Genomic DNA, 21,543 nt, shown 5'->3' on the forward strand with positions numbered 1-21,543 from the left:
CCCCCAAGAACAGAGGGTAAAAAAGGACAGACCTCAGGAGGCGGCAGCTGTTGGGCTGGGGAAGGGGAGGAGAAACAGACAGCAGAGCAGAAATCAACTCTGCGTGTATTTTTTGGATCCTGGAAACTCGAAAAGGCCCAAGTTCAATTCCGTTACACTTGGCAGAGGCAATGCCTTCAGACACTGCAGGCGGAGCAGGGAGGGCCGGCCTGAGTGGCGCCACCATGGCCGCCGGACGGAGGGCCAGTGGCAAGGCCTGTCCTTCCGCGGAGAAGTGGGCGTTTGCTAGGAACGGGGCTCTGCAGGCGACCCCGCAAGGCCCTCCCACTCGCTCCACCTCGTGCCGGCCTCTTGCTGTCCACACCAGGTGATGTTTCAAGGCCTTCCTTTCTGGCACCTTCCCCAAGGACAGCGGCAAAGCCCCAGAGAGAGCCCAAAAGTATAAGCCCCAAGTTCACCTCCACCGAAAGCAAACAGTCTATGCTGGGTTTTTTGTTTTTTGTTTTTTTTTAAGTTCCATTTGTCAAAACACCCCAGGGAGAGCGACTGAGTGCCTGAATGCAGTGACAAATCACATCCTCGCCTTATCAAGGCCCGGCTCAGCTCACTTTCCTAATTTGGACAACACGACCAGGCGCAAACCGAAACCTGCCTGGAGCTGTGAGGGAGGGACAGTCAGGCGTGTACGGCTCTGCCCTGCTATCTGCGAACCGCACTGGCGTCCAGCCACGCTCCCGGGGACGGGGATGGAAGGCCTGTGACGGCCGAGAAGCACCCGCAGTTGGCAGACAGCGCTCTGCACAGATGTCCGGCTGTGCGGAGTCTGTTCCCAGTCCCGTGCCCTCGCCCCAAAGCCCAGGGGACTGGACGGGGCGCGCAGGCACCCAGCTGCGCTCCCCGGGAGGGGGTGGACAGGAGAGGTGCCCTGCTCTCCTGCAGTGACGCCCCGCTGCTACCGTGCGGAGCTGCACCCTCCAGCTGACCTACGGGGCCTGCAAGTTCTCTTCTGTCCACTGCCGTAGCCGAAGGGAAACGGGGCGGTGACCTCCGCGTGTTCCTGCCAGCAGCGCTGAGGACGCTGAGGACCCTGAGGACCGTTCTTCTGGCGCAGCAGCCCCCACCCTCCATAGGCTTTAAATGACATGAAGCCGAGTCACAGAAGGAGTCCACACCGGCAGAGCTAGTGAAGGAGGTTCTGCGGTGGTGGAGGGGGAAGGGGTGTGCTGGGTGGTGGCGATGCGCTCCAGGGCCGCCCAGGCAAGCACTGGGGCCACTGCAGAGGGGGGGGCGCTCACCCACACCCACTTCCCTTATCCCGCCCCCCCCAACTTTCTCCTCTGTGCCTGGGCTCCACCTAAAAGCCTGTTTCCCAGCTGTCTCCGCAGTGGAGGACGACCAATGAAAAGCGAGCAGAACATCATGGCAGGCCGTGTACAAAGTCCCCAAAGAGGAGGGCAGACAGCTACCAAGTGAGCACTAGCTGCCCATCATCTCTTCCTCCACTTCTTGCCTAGAATGAAACTGTGATGACTGGTGCACCAGCAACCACTCTGGACAAGGAGGTCACCTTGAAAATGAAAGCCTCTTGCAGTCTGTGGTGGAGGCAGCAGAGCTACCCTGAAACAGACACACACACACACTCACAGAACCTCACACACATATGCTCACACACACAGGAAAGTGCAAACTTCTCATCCTTTACACATCTCAGACAAAAACAAAACTGTTTGGCTTTAGAAAGGAAAAGAAGTCAGGGCTCTATGCTGGAGAAAACCTGAACCACTGTCCACACACCGGACCCCAGGGGGGCGGGCCACGCTGCAAAGCAGTTTGGCTGCACCGCAAAGCACTGATGAGCACACCAGGAGCTACTTCTGCAAGGCCATTCTCCTCCTGACTCACACAAATCAAGAAGCCAAAATGCCAAGGGCCCTAGAAAACCCAAGGAGCAGAAAGACACGAGGTCACTTAAATTTCTTAAAAATTAAAGGTAATTATTTTGAACGATTATCTGCCCGAGAGAAGGGGAAGAAGAGACTACTTCCTGAATTCCTACAAGCACCCACTCTTGACGCCGTCCCCATGGCGACCATGTCATGGCAACCAGGAAGCGCGTCTGCAGGGAGTAGGGGCAGATCCAGGGGCAGTGCGCTCCTGACCAGCAGCGCTACTCAGAGACAGTCCTGGCAAGAAGTCAGCTCAGCACAGTCAAAGAAACAAAGCTGAACAGCTTTGAGAAGACCAGCTAAGCCCGCGTTTTTAGGTGACAGTGACCAACAGGCTCTTCTCCTACTTTTACTGCATTCACCACTCAGGCCGTGGCGCCGGCGTCCTGTGGGAACGGGCTCTATGGCCAGTGCCGGGGCAGGGCAGGGGACAGACCCGCCGCCGCCGTCCTCACCGGGGCAGGGCAGGGGACAGACCCGCCGCCACCATCCTCACCGGGGCAGGGGAGGGGACAGACCTGCCACCGCTGTCCTCACTGGGGCAGGGCAGGGGACAGGGCTTAGAGACATCAGGGTCACGAAGGTGAACAATGGCAGGTGCGGATGGCACCTGCAGGTTCTGGGCATGGACTGCCGGGCTTCTGACCGCACACCTCCATCAGAGAGCGCTGCACACGAGGCTTCTGGATGAGACACCGGCTCTTTGGGGGCTGGACCCAAACCCAGCAGAGAATGGAGAAGAAAAGGGACACGGCAGAGGGCTGGGCAAGGGGGTCTGCCTTGCCCTCCTGGCTCTATCGCCGGCCAGTCGTGTTTGCATAACATTCTCGTGGATCATGTTCCTGGAAGAAAGGCCCCTGAAGCCCCCCACAATGTGCCTGAGAGTGTATGTGCCGCATCACAAGTGAGCCCTGCCAGTCTCCGAGGCCGCAAAGTCAGCCACACCCAGCACTGCAGCGGGACCCCACTTACCGGGTACCGTCCCCAGCGGGGGCTGCAGACAGCCTCCGGCCAGGATGTCACGGAACACCCGTTCCCAGAATGCTTGTCTAGCTAAGGAAGTGCTGTTGACAAGCCTCAGTGGTGTAGGTGAGAACCTGGGCACCTCCCCGGACACGTTCCAGGTCAAGGAAGTGTGGACGGTTCCCGGGGCAGTGACGGGGAAGGCAGCAGGGAAGGCACCGCAAGCACTCACTGAGGCAAGACATGACCCCCTCCTCGGGCAGGTGGCGTGGGGGCCCAGGAGGTGGGGCAGGGCCTCCCCAAGTGCAGGGTGGCCACTCCGGGGCGGGGCAGGGGGTATGCACCTGCTTCCTGAAGGACATAGGCTGTGCTGAAGTTTAAAAAGCCCAGTTTTGAAATGAAAGCAGTGTGGATGTTTCTTGTTTTCCCTATTTAAAAAAATTTTTTTTAATGTTTATTTTTGAGAGAGAGAGACAGAGTGTGAGTGGGGGAGGGGCAGAGAGCGAGGGAGACACAGAATCGGAAGCAGCTCCAGGCTCTGAGCTGTCAGCACAGAGCCCGACGCGGGGCTTGAACTCATGAACTGTGAGCTCATGACCTGAGCCGAAGTCGGACGCTTAACCGACGGAGCCCCTTCCTCTATGTCTCATCTGCTCCACATTTTCCTGTGTTCCTCCTGACATCTGGGGGTTGTCTAACTGACTCTTCCGCATGGTCCAACATGGGGTGCCATTGTCAGGTGTCTTCAATGCCATCACGTGGAGTACCTTGAGCTGTGGTCACCAGTTGGAGGAGGAAACACCAAATGACATGTGGAAGCCACTCCAGGCTTGCCGTGAACACACCACTCGAGGAGCAAAGTCATCCCGCAACAATCTCATGGCACATCCAAGTCGGTGCTGAGCAAGTTTTCTTTTTTTCAGGGTTAATTTGGGGAAAATTTAAGTACTTCCAGGCTACTCTTTAGTTAAAAATTAAAAGAGTATTAAGTTCCACCTCCGTGCCTCACCTGCCGGGCGGGAGCACGCAGGCCTGTCCGCGGGTCAAGACTTCTCGTCACCAACCTGCTGGCATCTCTGCCCATCAACCCTGCTCTGTGGGCGGCTGCACGGCCCCCAGGGCTTCCTGTGCCCACTCCAGCCTGTCCCCTGCACTCCACATGCCAGCAGGACGGCCTTCCGGAAGCTCCTCAAGTCAGGTCCTTCTGAAGCTCAGAAACTGTTCACGGCTCTTGGGAGAAAATGCGAACTTCCGAGCCCTGCAGGACCGGCCCCACTGGCCTCCCTGATGCCGTTTGGGCCCTCCGGGCCTCCTGGCCCCAGTGCCACCCTGCTGGGCATGCTCGAACCACCCCCCGCCCCCCCGACAGCCATGCTCAGTGAGGACACATCGGTCCCGGTGCAGAGCAGCCCACGCCCTCCCTCCTCCGCCAGCACTTGGTTCTTGCTCTCCCCATGCATGGTACTTGGTGAGAACATGAGGCGGTGTGTCTCTCCTCCCAGTCCTGCCCGCTGGCCGGCCGCGTCCCCAGGACAGGGCTGGGCCTGGCCTGCTCACTGTGGTATCCGGGGCCCGGCACACGAGAGGTGCGCCAGCACTTGGTGAAGGGGAGGCAAAAGGAACTGTCTGCAGGCTGTGGGCTCAGGACTCTCCCGGGTGGAGGGCTGGAGCCGTTCATTCCCCACGTTGAACAAAACTCTTGCTGGGATCAGGGATCTGGCTACTAAGCTTCAAGACTGGAATTAAGGCTGTTTTCCAGAATCCCTACCTCCTGCCTACAGGAAATAGGCCCAGTTGTCACAGGGAATGCCACCTTCCCACCAAGGCCATGGGCGGGGGCAGGGGTGTCACATTACCGACAGAGGCCACAGGGCCGCAGGGGCCAGCTGGGAAACTCGGGGGGGTGTTTCTGTCCGCTTTGACTAGAACACACAGTGCCCTGAAGCGCAGGTCCGGCCTGAGTCTGCGCTCCTTCGTGATAAAACCACAGCCAGATCTGGACAGAAACAGGCTTCACAGACAAGGGCCCACACCTGGAGGGTCACAGCAGAAAGTGACTTGCATGGAAGACGCCAACGGCGACAATGGTAACAATCACAGAAACGAACAAAAAAGTCACAGAGATATGCAAGGCTTTCATGGAGAAAAATTACAAAATTTAATTGAAGGACAGATAAGACCTACCTAAACATGAAGATTATGACGTGGAGTTTATAGAGTTTACAACACGTCTGATTCTAAGAAGCATTCTGCTCTCAGGGAGGAAGGACCCTGAGCCAGGAGGCAAGGAAGAGACGACACTGCAGACAGATAGACAGATGGACAGTGAGGCTGGGCATATGCGAGGCCTCGCTCTGCTGAGGCCGGAGAGGCAGCCACAGACCCACGGTGGACGTGAGTCCCTGCAAACCAGGCTACGTGCACCAAGGGCCAGGGATACAAGCCTTCCCCACCAGGGACAGGGGTGCACGCTGTCCTCCGAGGGTTGGGGTACCACAAGGGACAGGGGTGCACGCTGTCCCCTGAGGGCTCAGGGACCACAGGCCAGTGCAGAGCGTGAGATGCAGGCTGGCCCGGGCTGGGAACAATGCGTGTCACGGGGCACGCCCTCAGTGTCCACGGAGACCGCATGAAGGAGCAAGGGGTGACCCCGAGGGTGCCCACCGGCGTGGTATCAGAGAAGACCTGATGAAATACAGGATTCAAAGGAGACCCAAAGTCTTCACACGTTATATGCCAAACGTCCAGTTTCCATAAAGACCACCTGTCACACCAGCGATGAGGAAGATGTCAAATGAAAACAGACACCAAGGCAGGATGACAGTCCTGTCAGGACCCTGTGATGAGGATTTTAAAGCGGCCACCGTGAGAGTTTCAACACGTGATTACAGATATGCACAGATGTGCTGGCGCAGAGGAAAGACCCAGAGCACCTCAGGAGAGAGCACAAGACGAAGAGCCATGGGTTTCAGAGCGAGGCAACGGAGGTCAGTGCTGGGTGAGCAGCGGAGTAAGGAGTCCACACCCCGAGGCTGGAAGGACCATCACCCACCCAGAGAAACAGATAGGAGAGGGGCTGAGAGTCGGCGAACGAGCTCTCAGAGACGCATGGGACTTTGGATAAGATTGAACATCCATGTGGCGCAGGCCCCAGAAGAGAACAGATGTTGGGGGAACAGTCGAAGAATGGCTGACAGTTCCTCAAATATGGCAAAAGATGTAAACCTACTGATTCAAGACCACGCATGAATCCTAAGTAGTATAAACCCAAAGAAATCCACACTGACCCTCAGAACACTCATCTGTCTTGAAAACAGCCATGGGAAACAATGCATTCTCTACAGGAGGAAAAAGTCAAAATTCAAAAAAAGTTTTGGGAGTTGGAGCTTGGAGTTCTTAGACACAACACCAAAAGCATGGTCCAGAAAAAAAAAAATCAAGAACCCGGATTTCACCATCGAAACCATTGGCCTGAGTCGGTGGGAGCCGGCAGAAGGCACTCCCACTGCACACCATGCAGAGGCTCACACCCATGGGCCTAACAAGTCTCAAAGCTCAGTGGTAAAAACCAAACCATTCAGTCAGAAGGTGGACAGGAAGCACGAAAAGGCATGTCGGTGGAGGGGTCCACAGATGGCAGAGGGACCCACGGACAGCAGAGGGGCCCACGGGAGGCAGATGGGCCCACGGACAGCAAACGGGCCCATGGACGGCAGAGGGGCCCACGGGAGGCAGAGGGGCCCACGGGAGGCGAGCACCGACGTCGTCAGTGCAGACCCCGCTGGGCCATCTCGCTGCACATCCAGCGGAATGGCTGCAACACAAACTGGTACCCCAGACTCAGGCGGGATGTCTGCGCACTGGCGGTGTGAACAGAAAGTGGCAGCATTTTCACCTAAACACACGCCAGCGGTGCCACTTTGCAGTTAGAGCCTGGCTCCCACCCACTGCACACCTGGGCGCGGCAATTCCCAGCAGCTCTACGGGTAACCCCGAATCTGCAGATGTCCCTCAGCAGGCGAAGCCGCTCCGTGGGACCCAGCTGCCTTGGCAGTAGAGGCCACAGGTTGCTGGGACATGCGACACCCGCATGGAAGGTGTGATGTGGCATCTAAAAACTGCATAACCCTAGATGACAAGCGCCAGAGCTGGAGAATAGACGTGAAGGCAGGTGTGGCTGTAGGGACAGCAGCAGGCACGGCTGCCTGGTGCTGGGACTGTCGTGTGTCTCGTGGAGGTGGTGGTCCCACGGATCTACGTGTGTGGCCACGTGACACAGCCACGCACACACTGTGACACGTCAGCCTCCTGGCTGGTTCTGCCTTATGACCACGTATGATCTAACAGGTGGGGCAACTGGGTGCCATACATGAGAGACCGCGTCATGAAATGCTTTCGTGATTTCCCATGAATCTAATTATTTCAAAACGAGAAGTGAGCATGTGGAGCCGGGACCCACTGAGGAAGGCCAGGCTGGCGACGGGGTCTCCCCAGGCAGGGGCCCTTCCTCTCCTTTGCCGCGAGCCTGGAGCATCACTTGGAGGGTAGCGTGTAGGGTGGCGCGTCTGCACAGCAGTCGGTACGCTTACCAGGAAGAGAAGAGGAGAAGGTGAAGATGCTTCACGCTCAGAAAAAATAGCCTAACGTCAATGAGCCCGAGCCCAGAGCTCACATCCCCAACTCGAGGGCCGTGCTCCCACCACGGCCTGTGCAAGTCCCAATTACTCTGCAAGGAAGCTGGATCCGCTAAGGCGAAAGCCACGGCAGCGTACTAGCAATTTGGACTTGATCCCAGATGAACACAGACGCCCGAGAGACAAAGGGCACCAGCGGGGAGTGGGAGGGCAGAGAGCAGGGTAGTCCCGTCCCAGCATCCCAGCACGTGAGCTCCACACTGCACACGCCTCCCTTCTGCCCAGAGAGCCGTGTCACCTGGAAAACCAGACACAAACCAACAATCAGTTTTAACTTTCATTAAAAAAAAAAAAAAAGAATCAAGCAATCCGCTTAAAATGACCCATGAGACTGCAATGCGCCATCAGCGCCCTGGCTCCTCACCTGTGACAGCCCCGGTGTGTAAGGTGGGCGCCATGCTGCTCGTGGGCCACTGGCGCACTGGGCCCACCTGCACTGTGTGTGCCTCCCTGCGTGTGCACAACCGGAGCCCGCCTGGTGGCCTTGTCCCCAGGGCACATGGGCTCTATCCCCTCCTCCCTCCCTCCAGGCCGACTGGCCTGGCGTGTTCTGTGCACTCTTACGACGTGGAAAGCCATGGCCCCTGTTCCACTGGGACTCGAGAGAGAGGCACCTGATTCTCCGGCCCTGATTTCTGGTCCTTTAATGACAAGATCCAGAGGGCAGGGTCCAGGATGAAGTCTGGGAACAGCCCCTAGAAGGATTTTGCTTCTTGCTGCCGTTTTCCCCTCCATGAGCACTCTTTCCGGAGCCCCTGTGGCTCCTGGCCGTGAGCTGTCAGAGGACGCACGACTTCAGGCCCCGCAAAGCCACTTGGCCAGACCCAGCTCCTATCAGTCGGTTACAGAGGGAAACAAAGAGCTTGCAAGTTTCATATTTCACAACACCAGCGTATTTCAAAATATCCTATTCATTCATTCCAAACTTGGCTCCGCTCAAGTCCGGAGCTGACTGCAGATAAACAGAAGGCATTCCAGCCTCTGCCACCAGCCAGAAGGCCCGAGTCCCAGCCAGGCCGCCGGAAGGCAGGGCGGCCGGCAGGGTGGGGTGTGCAGACGGGGTCGCCGTGAACCACGCCTGGGCCTCCGCGGGTGCCTCCACATCTGGGCCCCACATCACCCCTGACCCTGACCCTGACCAGCAGCGACCCTCAGACACGTGCTTTGCCAGCCAATGGAAGCTACCTACCATTGGGATCGTGCCTTGAGGTGAAATGCCCACATGCCATGCACGACTCCATCTACGATCCCATTGAGCACTTTCTGTATTAGACATAGTCAAGAAATTCAGTTGACCGGAAGAGTGACCTCCTCACTCCTACACAGAGCCTGGGTTTTGTTGTTGTGGATTTGGTTCCTGCCGCCAGGAAGGAAGACGTGGGGCAGGGTTGTGCTCTGTGCACACTTCCACGTGCACACAATCTTGCTGAAAGCAAGCATGAAAACATTATGCTAATCCTGGCTCTGGGGGCAGGGAGGAAGTCAGGGCGGAAAGGACAGCTGCTCACAAGGAACCAGAAACAGATTATCTGGGAGTGAAGCCAGGATGAAAGAGAAAGATTGTGGACTGCACACCCTGTGAGTTTTTTGTTTGTTTAAAAAAATTTCTTTTAATGTTTATTTTTGAGAGAGAGACAGAGCGCGAGCAGGGGAGGAGCAGAGAGAGAGGAAGATGCAGAATCCGAAGCAGGTTCGAGGCTCTGAGCTGTCACCACAGAGCCTGACATGTGACTTGAACCCACAAACTGCGAGATCGTGACCTGAGCCCAAGTCAGATACTCAACAGACTGAGCCACCCAGGCGCTCCTGTTTGTTTTTAAAAGTTTATTTATTTTTGAAAGAGAGAGAAAGCGTGCAGGGGAGGGGCAGAGAGGGAAGGAGACACAGAATCCCAAGCAGGCTCTGCACTGTGAGCACAGAGCCTGGTTCGGGGCTTGAACTCATGAACCGTGAGATCACAAAGAGTCAGACGCTCAGCTGACTGAGGCACCCTGGTGCCCCTCCCTTTGAGTTTTGAACATATCACCTTTCAGAAAACCTTTAACTCAACATTTGTAAAATGTGCCTTGTGAAAGCGAAACAAGCAAAAAAAAAAGCACCCCTACTTTCAGACACAAGCGTAAGGCCTGGATCTTATCTTGACACCTGGGCCATGGCTTGCAGACAGCGAGGTCAAGGGAGGTTCCCCCACCCCACCAACTCCGGGCGTCTCCTGTGTCCACGTTCTGCCTGTGTGAAAGTGATGAGACCTGGGAGCCACAAAGCAAGTGCTTGTCAGCGTTCGAAACAGGACGACTTTAGAAACCTCCTGCAGAGGCGCGAGAAAGCACACGGACAGTGGCCTTCAGATCGGAACCTTTTGTTTGGGACGCCGACCCCTGCCAGGCTCTCCCTGAACAAGTGGCCGTGAGGGCTGTATGGCCTCCTGGCTCTTTCCCGAGTGGTCCTCCCATGGCACTGGGCGTGGCGAAGGCAGGAGCCCCAGCTGCCTCCCTGCCCGGGGCCAAGCTCAGGCCTGGCACACAACCACGCCGAAATAATCACATAAAATGAGCGCTTTTCACTACTTGAAGCTCACATGGTGGGCTATGAACAGTTAATAACTTTTTCTGTTGACCATTTTTTTTTTTTTAATGTTTTATTTATTTCTAGGAGAGAGAGAGACAGCGTGAGCAGGGGAGGGTCAGAGAGAGAGGGAGTCACAGACCGAAACAGGCTCCAAGCTCTGAGCTGGCAGTCAGCACAGAGCCTGACGTGGGGCTCGAACCCACGAACCGCGAGATCATGACCTAAGCGAAAGTCGGACGCTTAACCGACTAAGCCACCCAGGCGCCCCTGTTGACCATTTTTAAAAAAGGTAAGTACCCAGAGAATTAATAGGACAGGAAGACAATTTTTTTAAGTCACAAATTCATTTGGATAAATTGCCTAAACCAAGGTTATCTGACTGTGAACCCAGATGTGAAGTTCAGGAACCGATGGGGACCAGGGAGGGGCCCACCCCTCAGGAGTACTATTATCCCTTTTCTTACCATAATTTTATGTTTTTTAATTTTAATTTTATTTAAGTTTATTCATTTATTATTTCTGACAAAGAGTGAGAGAGAGAGAGAGAGAGAGAGAGATCAGGGGAGGGGCAGAGAGAGAGAGAGGGAGACACAGAATCTGAACCAGGCTCCAGGCTCTGAGCTGTCAGCACAGAGCCTGATGTGGGGCTCAAACTTGTGAACTGTGAGATTATGGCCTGAGCCAAAGTCAGATGCTTAATTGACTGAGCCACACAGGCACCCCTATTTTTATGTTCTTTAAAGTTTATTTTGAGAGAGACAGAGAGGGTGTGGAGGGGCAGAGAGAGAGGGAAAGAGAATCCCAAGCAGGCTCCTCACTGTCAGTGCAGAGCCCGACGCATGGCTCGAACCCATGAACTGTGAGATGACCACCAGAGCCGAATTTGTGAAGAGTCAGCGGCTCAACCGACTGAGCCACCCAGGTGCCCCTCTTACCATAATTTTAAATTGAAATCTTGTTTGGAGTTCTACAGAAGTCACAGAGCTATGAGCACAATTTAAAAATAAATGTCATGTCTCGTCAACTGGAAACACAGAGAACAGAGAAATGACTCCCCCTCCCCCTCCCCAAGCACTCTGTCCACACCAGCCCTGCTCTGTGACAATAAATCTCGCTTTGGCTGTTTGAGCAGGGCTTAATCATAAATGGCTTTGAATGCACTCACAAGTATAAACAGAACTAAATGTCACCTATGCGAGTAACAGATTAGCGAGGGAGAGAACAGAGAGCCTGAGCTGCGTGTACAGAGAAAGCCAGATGGCTGGAACATTTACACTGAAGACGGACACGATCATTGTCAAGGTTACAGGAATAAATCCAGACTCCACAGGGCGGTGGTTTGATGTTGCCAACTCTTAGCACTGCTTCCCCGGGAGGTTCGGGCACCAGAACGCCGGGCGGCTGGTGAGAAATGCGCCTTCCTCCTCTGGGGGGCCCGTCAATGAGCAAACCGCCTGCCCCGTGTGCAGAGGCCATTCTGTAAGGTGCAGGTACCAGGAAAGACTCGGAAACTGTGAACTGCTCTCGTCAGAGGAGTGGGCTGTCCTTAGGGGGTTCACTCCATCCACACTGTCTGCAGGGCAGACAGCAGTTTACAGGGCCCGGCTCGCTCCTGTCCGGAAAGCCCATCTACGCGGATCTATGGACAGACCGGAGGGTCCCTGGTGGGCACTCTCACTGAGTCTCACTTCAGATCCCAGGCCTGGACCTCACGCACATTCTCCCTACGTATCTGCACGGAGGGGCAAACAGACCCAGGAACTAATAACAGGTACTTACGATCGGTCTTGAATATCAAGCCCAGTTTTGGACTTCATAGGAGAGGACTCCCGAGGCACTCCGACCGCCCGCTGCCCTCCCTCCACTCATGGCCGCACCCGGCCCTGCGCGTCTCGCCCTCCTGCCTCCCTCCAAACACACATCTCCTTTCCTGGCTGGGGGGCCAGTCCCCTGCTTCCCAGAGGCCTTCCCCCCATCCCAGGCTCGGTGGATCTCAAGCCCACCCTGACCTCACTCAAGGCCGGCTGGCGTCTCAGCATCCGCGGCGTGCTTGTTCGGAGGCTACAGCTCTCACCTGCCGCACGGGGTTATGGTGAGAGCTGTGGGTCAGCCCATGTCATCAGAGCACCCATCACCAGCCGACGAGGAAGTGCAGTACCTACCGACGAGGAAGTGCAGTACCTACCGTCGAGGAAGTGCAGTACCTACCGTCATCTCTACTCTGCCCCCGCACCCTAACTACCTGCCGGCTGGGGCTGAGTGGGGTCCTAAGTGTGTGCTAACCATGTTACGTGCCTCCTCGAAAACCCCCAAGAGGCACCGGGGCCACAGAATTCAGCACCTTCACAGCCTCGCCACCTGCCACCATGTCTGAGGTCCACTAAGAGTACCGCATCTTTCTCTACTCGAGCCCATCTCCCCTCCGTATCCAGACTGGCTCTCTCCTGCTGGAGCGACCTCTGGCTGCAAAACCACTGCTTCTGTTGGGGCCGCAGCTAAGCGACGTTTCCCGGCAGCCTGTGCGGTCACGTGCGCCCCCAGGCTCTGTTCCCGGTGTATGGGGTGCACCTGCTCCCTGCCGTGTCCCCTCCCAGGGGCTGGGTGGGCAGACTCTGTGGCCCCTGGGAGGGAGCACTCCTCAGCGTCACCGGGAAGGGCTGGCTACTGCTACTTCCCGTTTCAGCCATCATAGCAGGGTCGTCGGGCGTGCCTGTTACTGCGCCCCAGCCTCTCTGACTGACACGCCACGGAGCCCATGGGTGCGTGGCTCATGTGCCTGCTCTGCTGGGGCCGCCCTGCACAAAACCCTCCCGGCGCAGGAGCCCCATCCCTGTTTCTGGTGGCCCCTGCAGGACAAACACCGCACGATGCTTCTGGGGCTGAACCAGATTTACAAACAAAACCCAGTTTGTTTCAGTAGGAAAAGCAGGTGCTGACCAGGGGTCAGAAGGGGTAGGGATCGCGCACCAGGTTCTCGGCGCCCTTCCCGGCTCAGAGCCCCTCTCCAGGCTGCAACCTGTGGTCTGGTTTCCCGAGCACCCAGGGGCTGGGGCCGTGTCTAACAAGTGCGCCAGGGGCCGTGTTGACAGGTGTGCATGTCTGTACAGAGGAGGAACCACGTGGAGCAGGGAGGACAAGCCATGACGGCACAGTGACAGCAGTGACGGCACAGTGACGGCAAAATGACAGCACTGTGATGACACAGTGACAACACAGTGACGGCACAGTGACAGCACAATAATGACACAGTGAGGGCACAGTGAGGGCACAGTGACGGCACAATGACGGCACAATGACAACACGGTGATGGCAGCACAGTGAGGACAGCAGCAGGACAGACCAGGATGTGGAGGACACTGGTGGCCCCACGTGAGCTCAGTCTCTATTAAAAGCAGAGTCTCCACCTGCACAGGGCGCGGGGACAGGCTTGCATCATGCTGCCAGCAGCCAGCCTGCCTGAGTGTGGCCCTCTCTCTGGAGCATGGGACAGACCTCCTGCTGAGCAGGAGGCACAGGCCTGGTGGCACAGCTTCTCTGGGGTCCACATGATCTGGCAATTAAAGTAGAAAACAGTCCCCTACATAGCCCCCAGGACCCAGCCCCAGTTCAAATGTCAAGGAAAACACTGACCAACGCCACAGTCTCTGAAGCCACTGTGTGCGGGTCTTTTTAAATGAAGCCAGTCAAGGGTACAGATCCTAAGGCAGGAAGCTCACTCATCCAGAACTTTCCGAAGCTTCCACCATCTCGGGAAGGAAGTCGGCATCTGCACTGCTTTACAGGTGAGGAAACTGAGGCTTAGGGGACAGGAGTCACTTGTCCAAAGTCATCCAGACATCAAGGCAGTAAATGACAGCTTCTGGTTAAGCCCTGACCTTCCAGCTCCTCAGATGCAGAAACGAAGAGACCGAGAGACTGAATTTCTCTTCCTGTCGTTCTTTCCTCCCTCTTCAGCACAGCACGGTGGTGCCAGGCACGGGTCTGCGCACCTCCCCCCCACCCCCGGTGCAGGGACAGGGCCCCACCACCAGCAGACCAGGGCCCGTAAGCTGTCGGCGAGCGGTGACGGCGCACGGGCAGTGCCAGGAGCTCAGGTCAGAAGCCGTCACCATGTGTGCAACTGCACTGCACTGCTCAGAAGTTCAAACCAACGGCACGAAGCACAGCTTAAATTTTTTATCATGTGAATGGCACTTCCACCTTTCTCTGCCGGCCGGCCACAGGCGCCTCCACGCAACTACCCGCTGTGTTCGCAGATGACAGCCTGAGCTCCGGGGTCAAGCCCACGTTGGCAGAAAGGGCCACACTCCCCGGGTCCCCTTGCGAGTCACCGGGGCCCGCACAGAGAGGGCCTGGGCTGTGGCACCCCCCTTCAGCCTACGACTCACCCAGGCACACTCATGAGGTGCCGGCTAAGTGCGCAGCTCTGTACAGGCCCCAAGAAGAAACGTAAATGACAGTTTCTCCTAGAAGGCAGGGCCTGTGACCTAGTCGGGGGCGGGGGGCAAATAAATAGCCACATGACAGGTGCTGCATTAGTGACAAGGACGTGAGGAGCCACCATGAAGGGCTGCACCCCCACCTGGTACACAGCACGGGAAGGAGAGGGGTGCACGGCCAGAAGGCCGTGGGGCTGGTCAGAGAGACAAGGAGTGGAAACGGCATTTGAGGCCATGAACAGCACGGAGAAGGCCCAGGGGGATGCAGGGACAGGGCTCCAGGGTTCACAGCTGCCCAGTGCTCACCCGGCTGTGTTCACAAGTAACGTTTCCCATGAACCTCTTCCAGAGGCGGCCTCTGATATCACCCCTGCCTGCCGGCACTCGGGCCCACAGGGCAGTGAGGCCAGGCCACATCCCACTGTTGGCAATACCATGGCCCTGCTGCAGAAACATTCAGAGAAAATTCCCTCCCAGGTCACAAAGAAGAAGTCGAAGCTTCTACCATTAGGGGCAAATCGCAACGCTTCTGTTATACTGTTTGCTGTGCCCCAGGCCCCTCATCCAGTGCTCTGCCCACAGCAAACCCCATACTATACAGAGACAATCACTGGTTAATTTAAGGTCAAGTTGGATTTCAACATTTCCAACCTTTCCTAAGGGAGTGGTCTGCCCCCCACCACCCCGCTCCACCCCACCTCCCTTGATCCCCCCAACCCAGATCCACTTCCAATTTACCCAAATCAGTACCAATCAAAAGCTCAGGAAGCGAGTCGGTTTTCCGAAGGGAGGGTGGATCACCTCCCAACCAGATGATGTCACAAAGCCTCAGATTAGAGCCCTCCCTGCCATCCTGGATAGAGCCCCACACCAACACACCAACACGGGAGCAGCGTCAGCACCAAGCAGAATATGAAGAGGCTTTTATTCCTTTATTCGGCTCAAGGCACAGGCCCTTCAAAGAGCGCATTCCTACTGCCTGTTAAGGCCGGCTTCGTCCTTCTGAACAGATCCTGACCAAGGGGCCTGTGCCGGGCAATTCCTTCTCCTCACCTGCGTTTACTCAGAAATGGGGGAGTATGTGAAAATCGACGACCACTGACAAAATATGCTTCCACACATGTGAGTAAGAAGGACCATGTGGCATAGGGGACACAGGTGGAAAAGACGGACTGACCGGCCCTTCCCAGACAGATGGGTACAGGTAAAGTGCAGCGATCATCCCTTAACCGCTAGTGCAGAAGCCACAGCTCTGAATGTACTTCTTAGTGTGGAGAGAAATGACCGGCCTGGGGAAAGTGGGTCAAAAAGCAGATTAACACCACGGAATAAGGAATAACCACAGGGGAGAGGCCTGGTTTCAGCCTGCAAGGTCCTCTGAACTAGTTTCATTGTTATGTAAATCGCCTCCAGGGTCACGTCCATTTATCCCCAAGGTCTATTCATTAGCAGTGTTCTCTGAAATAAAAACCCAGCAGACCCTCTTTCCAGGCGCCCCTCCCCAGCACGCTAGCCTCGGGGTCCTAACTTCCAGACTCTTCTTTCCTCTAGAGTCTGTGAGGCACCTGCCCCCACCCTCCTGCCCGTGTGCCCGACACACGAATGGGCACACATGGCATCACAGGGAACGGGGAGGAGGGAAAGGCATCATTCTTTCCCTGCCTGCTGGCCGCTGGGCCCCGCCTGGGCTGCCGGCGCTGCTACAGCGTCTTTTCTCTCGGGCAAAGGCAGGAGATGTTTAGGTTTTACTCTGCGATTTTACAAAGAAACCGCAAAGGAGTTCGGTCTGGGTGTAAAGTAGCTGAGCTATTTCCATGGGGGAATTTTTCGTGAGCTGTCGCGTTATCTGTTTGGTTTCAATAAAATTACCTGTAGCCCCTGCACATCAAAAGTGCTAAAGAAAAATGGCGAGTCTGTGAGCCTGGACAGCCAGCTGCCCCACCTGCCCCGGGCCCCAGGGGGACTCGGCCCACTCTCCCCGCGGAGGACACGGCTCCTAGCTCGCCCGCGGAACACAGCTCTCCTGTGAGGAGGAGTCCGCGGCCTGGGGCACCAGGCCCTCTTCCCATCCATCACCCCACTCTGAAGACGAGTCAGAAAAACCCAGCAATCACACTCTGCATTTGGTTACCACGAGCGTTATCTGGTCTGGTTCCGTGCAATGAGGACGGTGGGGAGGCTCCTTCCTGATAAGAGGGAAGCACGGGAAGCCGGGCCAGGAGCCAGGAGCCGCCCGATGATGGGCCTCCGGCCAGCCTGGCCGCCCTACCTCCCCTCACCCCTCCTCAAGCCTCAGGCAGGCAAAGAGGCCCAAGGCAGACTCCTAGCTTAGCAGAGGCAAAGCGGTCCTAACCTCCTTGGCTAAACACATATTAACATAAGAAAGGCTCCTTATGGTCCGGGATTCAATTGCCAGCAGTCCTCAAGTTGCAAATCTGCAGTTTCAGCAAAGCTCCCACTAAGGTCTTTAAAAAGAGGAAGCAGACGCAAGGACAAAGGGCATCAGTGGGGTCTCTGTGGAAAGCAGCTTCTCGTGGCTTCTCTCCTTTCCACGTTTCCATGTTTTCCAAAGTTTCTATTACCACGGACTGCACAGTTAATACCAAAATGCCTGAAGTAGTAAAGGAAGTATAGAACATAATAGCTAAAAAAGGCACTTTTTGGGGGGCTTTCTCTTAAAAACTGGCTCCTTAGAAAAGAAATGACATTAAAAATGTTTGCCTTTTAAGAACTACAGAATGTAGGCTTCTAAAGTAAACTCCCAAATAAACTTCAGTATCAAAGATTTTTAGCTTTCTGTTTATTACCATATTAGCGGTCTGGAATCCTCCGGAGAAAAACCATTTTGGACAGATGAAGTCTCACAGACAATCAGCTGCTCCTTTAAAAAGTTACTGACATGAAAATTTTTGCCCATTCTTTTAGTTATCTTGTTAAAAAGACGTCTTATATCCCTTGCTTCATAGGTGACAGAGAACAAGATGAAACTGCCATTCTAAAAGCCACAAAAGATGAAGGCTACGCAGAGTTATAATAAAAAAATGACAAACTTATGATGAGAAAAAAGGAAATTTGAGTAAGTGTGGCAAATCTCCACACGTCGGAGCTGCAGTTCAATCCCTTAACGGCTCGAGGCGCATCAGAAGGCAAGACACTCGAAAGATGAATCAACCGCGAACATGGGCTGAGCATATCAGTAGAGCTCCCTGTACGGACGGCGCACATAGAAGGTGCTGGAACCTGAGAGCACAGAGATGCTAAGCCACACATGCAAAGGGAGGAGGGGACCAGGGCTGCAGGGGCCATCCTGGCAATGACTCTCTACACCGGGACCGACCAAGTTCTGGGAGCCTCCATGAGCCACCTCATGGGTCAGCAGAGGCGGGGGGAGAGGACACGCAGGTTCTCCCCGGCCGCCACATGCTCAGCAGGGAAGAGGCCCAGATAAACCTTACATGTGACAGGCCACAGCGGAAACACTTGGGTGCACGGTCCTCACCCTCCCTCACCTTCCAGGTTAACGGGGCAGGCAGGGGGAGGGGTGGAGGGGAATATGTCATGTAAAGTATGACACATTATAACAACACGAATATCCTGGAGAAATGCAGTGTGCAGACAATGAGTGCTCCGCATGGAAGAAGGTAGACGGTGCTCCAGGCAGGGGACAGCGAGGGCTGAGGAAGGGCTGGCAGGACAGGAGGGCAGCGGGGATGAGGGCCGGGGGGGGTGGGGGGAGGAACGCATGCAGGAACACATATGTTAAAGGGGCACACGTGCTTGGACTGGCAGCCTTGTGAAATGACAGACACAGAAGGGGGCGCGAGAGGAGGCCACCCTGGAGACAGAGTGGAAGGAAGGGGAGTGTGGGCTGTGGGGGGGCATTCAAGGGGGCCAGAGCTGCGGCTGGCTGTTGGAGATGGCTGCATGGCAGTGCAAGTGTACTTGACGCCCCTGAACCTGACACTGAGAAATGGTGAGAGCAGCGGATTTTACGTTATGTATCTCTCACCACAATTTGTGAAAAGATGAGTCGGAGGGCTCCAGCAGTGGCTGACCTGGGAGGTGAATGGCTCCTGGGCCTGGGGTGCTGACAGGTGTGCTGCCCCCCCTCCCCCCACTCAACCCTACTCCCCTCACAGCCGGGACACGGGATGGGGCAACTTCCTCCCGGGCCCATTCAGTGGCTCAGTCTGTGCACCCACCCTTGCTTAACACTGCCCAGGGAGGCCCCATCTCAGTCTCATGGCATTTAAAAAACAAAACCAATCTACTTTAGAAAAATTTAATTCACTGGACACAAGTTCATAAATCGCAATAAGTAAGCATTAGAAGCGATCTTACAAGAAAGGCCAATACATAAAGCAGAGAAGCTGTTCTGCCTCCTCCTGGCTGCCTGCCCTCCCCAAGGCAAGAAGCCAAAGGCTCCTGGGACAAAGTGTGACGCGTCCCCCGTGTGCTGGAGGAAGTGCCCCTCCAGTGATACACGCCCCGTGAGCTGGAGGAAGCGCCCCTCCGTCATGGGTGCTCAGCCTTGAAGAGGAGCTGGGACACCCCGCCCCTCCTTTCCCACCTCCCATGTCCTGTGCACGTCCACCCGTCTTAGCAGACGGTGACCGGGGCCGAGGACAGCCCAGGTACACAGGGGGCTCTCAGCAGCTGGAGATACATTCTATGGGCTCCATCTGGAAGTGGTGGGGTGGGCCAGCGCCCGGGTCCCCCTGGGTGCAAGTGGGGTTGGCAAGGAGATGTTCGGCATGTCTGAGCTCGCCTGGTGTCCCCAGGGCCCTCAGGCACAGTGAGCTGGGCCAGAAAAGCAGCACATGTGCCCTCCCCAGCAAGTCTCCTTCTGGCCTCCTCGCCACCTTTCATGGGCTCAGGGAGCAGGAGAAAATGCAGACCAGGGTGTGGGCGGAAGATGAGCAAACGCTGGCCCCGGACAGCCCTGTGGTCTGCGCCTAGGCTTCTTGGTCTGCAATCAGGGACCCGAGGACTCATGGAGTACTCGAGAATCCGCACTATCACCAGGGCTCCAAGGGCAGGGTTCGAAGCCGGCACCGCTAGCTGTCTGAGTAACTTGTTCCCACGTTATTTGACTAAGCAGCAGCGACCAATTTTCCAAGCAGACCAGCGGAGACTCTCAAAACAACAGGCGCACACACACGTTTTTGCTACACGGTTACGTCTTCTGCATTCGCAGAGACGAGTGGGGATTAGCTCACAGACGTGACTCCTGCGACCCCCACCTGCCCAGACGAAGGTGTGGCTGACGTGGCCTCTCTAACGCTCCAGCAGGCTGCAACTCCATTGTCATTTAGCCCACAGCAGTCACAGCATTCGGAAGGATGAGCTGGAAGTGCCTCCAGGGTCTGGAAGGGCCTTCCCGCTGTCGGAACAGCATTCGGAACCTCAGGGAGCAGCAAGTCCCTGTCTGGGGCTCCCCTCAGGTCATGTGGTTTTGCTGCAGAAGCTTTTAACCTTGCCACACAGAATGAAACCCACGTTCTCAACAATGTTCTGTCCCCAGCATTCGGGCGGATAAAATCCACCCTAGTCTCCTGGGCTCCATAACTTTCATGCACACTTCCTTCTGCACTGTGAGGCCAGGCAGCGCTGGGGACACCTGGGGAAGGTGAGGGCTCCAGGCCCTGGACAGGTGGCTCCTCCTGGGTGTTTTAGGGAACTGTCCACGTGTGCGTGCACACACACACACACACACACACATTGCCCCTGTCCGCACACACCACCCCCGCGCCCTCAGAGCCAGCCCAGCCCGACAGACTCTACTGACCATCCCCATGGTGGCCCTTCTGGGCATGTCACTCCGCTCCTTCGAACCTTCCAGGGGGACGTTGGGCCCCCTCAGTGTGTGGCCTCCTCTGTCGGAGCACCTCCCCTACCCCCACCCGACAAGCCACTGCACCTGCAGGTCCCACTGCTGGGACCTCCCTGCCCTTGATGCTTCCAATCAGCAGCTCCTGCTTGCAATGGAGATGCTGAAATATCGCTTCCCCAGACAGGTCCTCCCATCCATCCAACACTCCTCTGGCTTCCTCTCTGCACCCCCCGAAATGGTACCACACGTTCGCTCTTTGTGACCGTGAGGCCTCCCTCCTGATGCAGCCCCCACCACACCTAACACACAGAGAGACAGCGCTGGTAGAACGGAAGGCCTGAGTAAGCCCCCCGCCGTGGGAGTGCGGGCTAGGGGCTGAGGGCCGTCTTCCCAAGGCCACTCACTTCAACATGGAGACGCCAGGGCCACAGCACAGGGCTGCCGACAAGCCCGGGGCAGGCCAGGAGCCCAGAGCCACCTGGACCAGGTGCGAGTGAAGCAGGCAGAGGTGCTCAGGCTGAGAGACGGGGGCTCCCGGGAGCTGGGTGCACACGGGGGTGCTGGGCATGCTGAATGGAGGCCACCGCAGGCAGAGCTGAAAGAGTGGGGGACAGCTGGGACGCCGGGCCGCAGGCCCAGGCAGCAGGGCCATGAACAAACAGGCATGAGTCTCTGTGCCTGACAGCGTCAGACGCGAAGCAGTCTTCTGGAGAAGTGTTAATACAATACACATGGTGTGACGGGCGGATTTGTGATGCCATCTCTGTACACGAGCCCCCAGCCCCCCAACAACTACAACGGGGGAGGTGAGACAGATCCAGAGCTGAATTCCGAGGGGCGGCTGCCACTGGGGAAGGGACAGAAACACGGTGGGAAGGTGGACTTGGGGCCGGGATGTCATTGGCAGGGTGTGGTTTCTCTAAAACAAGGCCTGTGGGGCACCTGTCTGGCTCAGTCGAAAGAGCACACGACTGGTTATGGGGTTGTGAGTTCGACCCCCATGCTGGATGAGAGATGATTTAACAAATAAGTAAAACTGAAAAAAAAACAGGGGCGCCTGGGTGGCTCAGTCAGTTAAGCCTCCGACTCTTGATCTCAGC

The 21,543-nt window shown here is 56.3% G+C and overlaps 1 protein-coding gene and 1 long non-coding RNA gene across 3 annotated transcripts in view; one reads left to right on the forward strand and one right to left on the reverse strand.

Moving 5' to 3' along the window:
• Positions 1 to 21,543, reverse strand: part of FOXK1 (forkhead box K1) — an 81,635-nt gene that overhangs the window by 25,428 nt on the left and 34,664 nt on the right. The window lies entirely within an intron of this gene.
• LOC144227074 (uncharacterized) lies at positions 10,264 to 17,663 on the forward strand. 2 transcript variants are annotated; one of them, XR_013333846.1, is made up of 2 exons: positions 10,264 to 10,460; positions 17,577 to 17,663. It is a non-coding gene; the product is annotated as an uncharacterized LOC144227074 (long non-coding RNA). The 2 variants fall into 2 exon arrangements; XR_013333845.1 differs by lacking the exon at positions 10,264 to 10,460 and adding an exon at positions 15,489 to 15,814.

This window comes from Crocuta crocuta, unplaced genomic scaffold (assembly GCF_008692635.1).
Source record: "Crocuta crocuta isolate KB4526 unplaced genomic scaffold, BGI_CrCroc_1.0 scaffold273, whole genome shotgun sequence".
In the NCBI taxonomy this organism is placed as follows: Eukaryota; Metazoa; Chordata; class Mammalia; order Carnivora; family Hyaenidae; genus Crocuta; species Crocuta crocuta.